Consider the following 6,340-nt stretch of genomic DNA (forward strand, 5'->3'; position numbering starts at 1 on the left):
TTGCTTTACTAATTAATGCCCTTAAACCAAAATAGCCTTAAAGGTGCGATTATGCCCACCTGATTTAAACTGTTCTGTTAATTACAAGAAAAAATTGTCTACCAATATATTTCTAATAAACGTAAAAAATTCCACAAAACATAAAAGTTAGCATTATTACTTTGATGATTTTATGAGCTGCTAAATTATTATATTATTACCATTTTTCTATTGAAAAATATATTTTACATATTTCTTTTTGTATAACCACTCGTTTAAAAACATTAAAACCTAACAAACTTATATAAAATAATCGTTGAAGTACAGTTTGTTTAGCATACTATAAAAAAAAACTAAAACTACAAATTAATACATAAACAGTTTTCTTTGATTTGCTTTTTAACTAAATTGTGTAAAATTTGATACTTTAATAAGTAGTACCCTTTTTAAGCCTCAGTAGTTGTGTAATCTCATTTAATAATCACATATATATATACGATTAACTTTAATCAGTTTTTAGTAACTACATATGTTAAACAATTATATTGCTCGTATGTTCTTTTAGTTGTGTGATTCTAACTTAAACATTCATATGAAACATTTCAGAAAAACATTAGGTTAAAACTTGTTTTATTTGCTTATTAAAAAAAAAGAAAACTTAATACAAAGTGTTGGTAGTGTTTTGATTATCGATCAAGGTATTTTAAATGCTATAAACTAAATACTTTGTCAAAAATTCAAAATTTTTATGTTTAATCTAATATAAATGAAGCGACAATAAACCAAACGAACTAGTTTAAAATTTAAGTAAAGTTTGTTTTTGTTCACAAACAAAGTCAATTATTGTTGTCTAAACTAAGTTAACAATGTATGTACTTATCAATATACAATTAAAAAGTTTTAGCTGTTTTCATTCCGTGATTACAATAGTGTATTGAACTAATTATCTATTCAAACTGTAGTTTGATAATTAGTACCCTTTTTAAAGCTCTAGTAGTAGTGCAAATTTCTTAACGTGTATAATTATATACGATAAACCTTAATCAGTTTTTATTAACAAGATATGAGCAACATTTATACTACGGATTTTTTTTATGTGTAGTTTTCAAGTAAAACATATGGTACTTTAGTGCAAAACTTGTATTCTTAGCTTTTCGAGATAAAAGATAATTAGCTACAAAGGATTGGTACTAGTTTGAACTCTAATCATGGTATGTTTAAGGTTTTAAACTAAAAGGTAGACTAAGTATTTTTTTTGAATATTACAAAAAAGTTGTGTTTAACCTAAATTAATAGAAACAAAGCTGACAATAAATAAACCGATTAAAAAAAATTCAAATAAAGTTTTTTTTAGTTTTAAACAAAGTTAATACATGTAGTTTAAAGTAAAACTCGAATTTTTGTATTGAATATTTTCTGTTAAAAGTTTTAGCTCTTTTCAATGCGTATTCATTATAATGTAGTTAGTTTATCTATTTATTCAAACTTTCTGGCTGCTAGAAACGAAAATACTTGTTTATAATTTGAGTACTCAGTATGCTCATTAAAAGGGAGTTGAAATGTTTATTAAAAAAAATGAAATAAAACATACACGATTAGAACCATAAAGAGCATTGTTTAAAATTAGACATCTTTTATCATAGTTTGAAAACTTTTTACAGTAATAAAATGCAACTGAATAAACTTCAAACTATATTAAAATAATTAACTAAGTTTATAATACCTGAACTTGGTATTAAAATTATCTTAATTTGAAATAAGTTTTAAGCAGAAAAAAAAATTCAACACCATTTAATCCAAAACAACTTATCAAGGTTTAGATTATTTTAATAAGTTGCTTACCAACCGCAAAACTTTTATAACATATATTAATAAATAGAAGACAACATTTAAGGTAAAACCTTGTTAACAACTTAAAATAATCAAAAATAAATATATTGCTCATAAATAAAATAGAAACAAAACTTTTTACGAATCTATTCAGTAAAATTATTTGCAGATAACTAAATACTAAAGAGTCAGAAATGAAAACAAAAAAAAATATTTATTTAAAACTATAAATACACAAATTTGTTTATTGATTATTGTCTACCTGCAGAAAAAAAAAGCTAGTTGGTATTTCGAGTAAAAAAGTTGCATTTAATTCACAGTTGGAAAAAAAAACGCCCCAGAAACATTTTTCGTGAGGCGCGCCTTGCAGTGCACATTGTGACGTCATAGTGTAATCAATAACTACGTCATAATCACGATTCGCCCTCCTGCTTTTGCTGCTTGGACTGCTCCTTGTCGGCTTGGTTCGACGTCGACGGTTGCTGGCTTTTGTCTGAGTAAAAAAATTGTAAATAAAAGTTGCGAACAATAAATAAACATTTAGTTAAATGTTTAGCGGCCGCGTCTCATTCAGTGAAATGAAAGAAAAAATTTGTTTTTTTACATAAAGACCAGTTTTTGATTGTAGTGATTGTTAATATGATTGCTGTGATTAATTTGGTGCATATTAAAACATCATAAACTGTTTGTGCTAAACTTCAAACTTGTGAAAAAGGTTTCTGTAACAATTTGTTGGCATGTACCGTCTTTGAAAGCTTTAAATCTACGAACCCAAATCGCAAAAGCGGCAGGCAAAATTTACCAGTAGAAAAACTGTTATTGTCACCGTTTAAAAAAAAATCACAAGTACTGGTAAGCTAAAGGGCTAAAAACTTAAAAAATGTTTAAAATAAAATAAATATTTTCTCAGAGTAACATTTTTGTTAGTTATACATATCTTTCGTGATTCATTTAGAGTTTTAACAAAAAAAAGATAATTTAACTCAAAATAATAAGCACTTTATAAAACTTTACAATCTAAAGTGGTTTTTAAAGAAGTGACCAAACTAATCAGTTCCAACTTTTAACGTTTTCTGCTTCTAGCAAATCGATTAAATTTTAAAGCATTGCAAGTTTCTGCAATTCCAAATAAAAAGTATAAAAAAAACCTCTAAGGCAGCAAGAATAATTGATTGATGAAAAGTCAAATTTTGTCAGAATGCTTTCTAACTAAATACATTTAAATTAAAAAATTAGTCGCAGTGCTATTTAAAGGTACGCTCCGTTTTATAGTCGATTTAATTTTATTGATTTCCATAAAAAAAGTACAAGTACTATGAAAGAAAATTTTTTTTTTTATAGTTTAGGTACAAAACGTTTGTTATTGATAAAACAAACAAAAAACCTAAAAACCCGTTTAAACTAATAAAACAAAACTTTTACTGTAAAACTTTTGTTTTAATAGTGGTTAAGTCTTACGTAAGACTCGGTCTAACATTTACTTTAAGTGACTTGAGAAGAATTAAAACCTTTTAATGTGTTTGTTTTTAAATATTTGTTTAAATGTTATTTTAAAGCTATCGAAAATCATGGCCATGAGTAAATCAATATTTTTTTGAGTAAATTTTTCCTAAAATTTTTGACTTTGTCTGAAAATAAATTACGAAAATTATTTAGAACAACTTTTTTTGTTTCATGTTGTTTATAGGCACTATGACTTCAAATACCTTAAACTTCTTTAAAAATAACTTAGAATAAATTGTATTTGTAATAAAAACAATAATTATATATAAATTGATTAATATAAAAATAAACCAGTTTGAAGTAAAATAAAACTTTTCATTTATATCTGCTGTACGCTAATATAGAAACCAAAGGTTTGTAAACCTTTGAAGAACAACTTTTTTCGGACAATGTGTTTTTTTATGCATTATGAAATTAATTACCTTGAAGTTTTTTACAAAAGTATAAGAAATAAGGTGTATTTGTAAACAATACAATACTTTACCAGTTAAAGTAAAAGAATACTTTTATCTTTAATCTGATGTACACTAATACTGAAACAAAGGAATATATATTCATCTTGTTCTATGGTTGTCCTGACAGCCAAAACTGCTTATATAAGTCTTATACATTCTGACTGACAAAAAACTTAAGTTACTGTAAATTATGCTTTATATATACATTAAATATATTATATTATAACAATTACTTAAATATGTTTAAAAAAATCACCTTGACACGTCATGCTGCTGATCCTGTGCGTGACGTCATCGGTGGGGTCGTAAATGATTGCTCCCCTGCGCCCCATGCGGCAGCCCTCCGGTACTTCTGTCGTCACTGTGCGGTAATGATAGTTGTTACTATGGTAATCAAACAAAAACTTAAACAACTAAACTAAAACAACTAAACTTAAACTAAAGAACTAACGCTTGTAAGATTTATTACTTTTGTTATATAAAGTTTTGTAAAAAGTCAGTTTAGTATAATTAAGTTGTCACTGTGGTAATTATTTGTTTTATTGTTATTATGGTAACGTAAAGCTTTAGGATTATTAAGTTTTAGTGTTGTTAATTTTTTAAGTATTTTAATGGTAAATTTTGCTATAAAAATATGAAATTTGTAAAACATTGTCTTAGTTGAAGTACATAAAATTGTAATGAATACTAATTGTGTTTTCTTTTATATTGCCTATATTTGAACTTAAACAGTAATTACTATGTTTAAAATTTTTTTTTTTACTTTTTTTTCAAACATTTTAATTCTTGTTGATTTTTTCCTCAAAAGATAAATAATAGTTCAATACTTTAATTGATTTAAAGAGAATTAAATTTTATTTTTTAGTGAATTTTATTGTTTGCTAAGGGTTTTAAGAGTTTTGTTTTCAGTCATAAAGTTACATAATCAAAATACTTTCACGTTTTTTTGTTTTAAAACTAGAAAAAGTTACACAACTGATTAAATTACTAAAAAAAATTGTTAATTATGTCTGTAAAGTAGTACATGCTTGTTTTAGTTTTATCAAAAACAATTTAAGTAGAAAAATCTCTTAGTTTAAAGTATTTATATACATAAAAACTACTATTCAATATAAATAATTAAAATAAAACTAACTTGTTTCGGTAGTACTTCCGCCAGACATTAAAAATAAAATAAATTTAATTAAGCTGTAGATCTAAAAAAAAATAAATGTATTACAGATCTCATAAATAGATAAAAGTAGTCTGCAATCACTATAACAAATGATGAGCTTTTTAATATTTTAAGACAGTTATTAATACCAATATGATTGTTTGAAAGTAAAACTGATTAAAAGCCTCAGTACAACAAAAATACAAAAAATTTCATAAAATTAAAAAAAATTAAATCTGTATTTGTATACTTTTAATTGGTAAAAACAATAAGTTATCTTTAAAACTGTTCATTTTTTAAAACTTTTATCAAGTAAAACAAAGTTCACTGTGTATGTTTTATCATAAACTAAAGGAAAAAAAAGTACTTAAGGAATCTACTGAAACAAATTCGGTATAAACTAAATTTGACTGCATTAAGCAAGCGTAATCCAGTTACTAAAACCAATAAACTAATTTAGTGCTAGACAGAACTAAAGTAAGACTCTATAACTGCGTAAATGAACCTTACTTTCTTTTAAACTAAAAGCACTAAAAAGTAACAAAACATTGTTTTACTTAACTACAAATTTTTTCTTGACAAATTAATCAAATGTATGTAAACTTTGGTTTAATAAATTTTTTCAAATAATATTTTAAAATAGTATTGCTATCAAATTGTAAAGTTTTATTTTTTTGTGATTTTTAAACAGTTAACAAAACAAAAGAAAACTACTATAACAAAACAAAAAGTTTTCAACAACTGGAAATATCAATTCAATTTTACTTTCTATTTCTACTGAGCCTAAATTCGCTAAATTAAACAACTAAATCGAAATTGTGAGCTTCAGAAATCCGATAAACAATTCATGTGCCAGACAGAAGTTTAGGAGAATTAATCACTTTGTGTCACGCTGAAAAGAAACTTTTGATTTTCCATTCAATTTAAAAATAGAACTTTTTTTAATGAAAGCGTTAAAGCATGGGTTTCAAAGCTCTTTCGGTATTAAATGAAATATTTTGTAAATCAAAATTTTAATACATTGGGATAGAGTTCTAAATCTAAAAAATAAAACAAAGCTTATTATTAACTAATGCCTATAAAAATACTTGGTTGAATTAGTCTAACTGTTTTTAAAAATATATACTTTTAATTAAAACATCAACTACTTTTTAAGCTTTCAAAGAAAATTATAAATTCTGAAAACAATAAAATGTAAAAAATACAGCAAGATACATAAAATTGAAGTAAGGTCAGTTGTATATGGAAACAACAAATCATTACCATTTTTGCAATATCTCATATCTGTTAATGTTTATCACTGATGTCAACTAATGCGTACTTTCGATAACTTGATAATATAATCACTGATGACAGTAAAAAAGTATTGAATTATGAGAGAGAAAATTTCGTATCTGGATTTTGCTCAACTTAATTTACT

General features: G+C 24.9%; 1 long non-coding RNA gene across 1 annotated transcript; it reads right to left on the reverse strand.

The window, feature by feature from the left end:
• Positions 1-1,528: 1,528 nt before the first annotated feature.
• LOC145842549 (uncharacterized) lies at positions 1,529-4,962 on the reverse strand. Its single transcript, XR_014370198.1, has 3 exons — positions 4,903-4,962; positions 4,024-4,128; positions 1,529-2,302 (listed from the first exon to the last, which is right to left on the reverse strand). It is a non-coding gene; the product is annotated as an uncharacterized LOC145842549 (long non-coding RNA).
• Between the last annotated feature and the right edge of the window lie 1,378 nt (positions 4,963-6,340).

Source organism: Thalia democratica, chromosome 8 (genome assembly GCF_965202585.1).
Source record: "Thalia democratica chromosome 8, ktThaDemo2.hap1.1, whole genome shotgun sequence".
NCBI classification, from domain to species: domain Eukaryota; kingdom Metazoa; phylum Chordata; class Thaliacea; order Salpida; family Salpidae; genus Thalia; species Thalia democratica.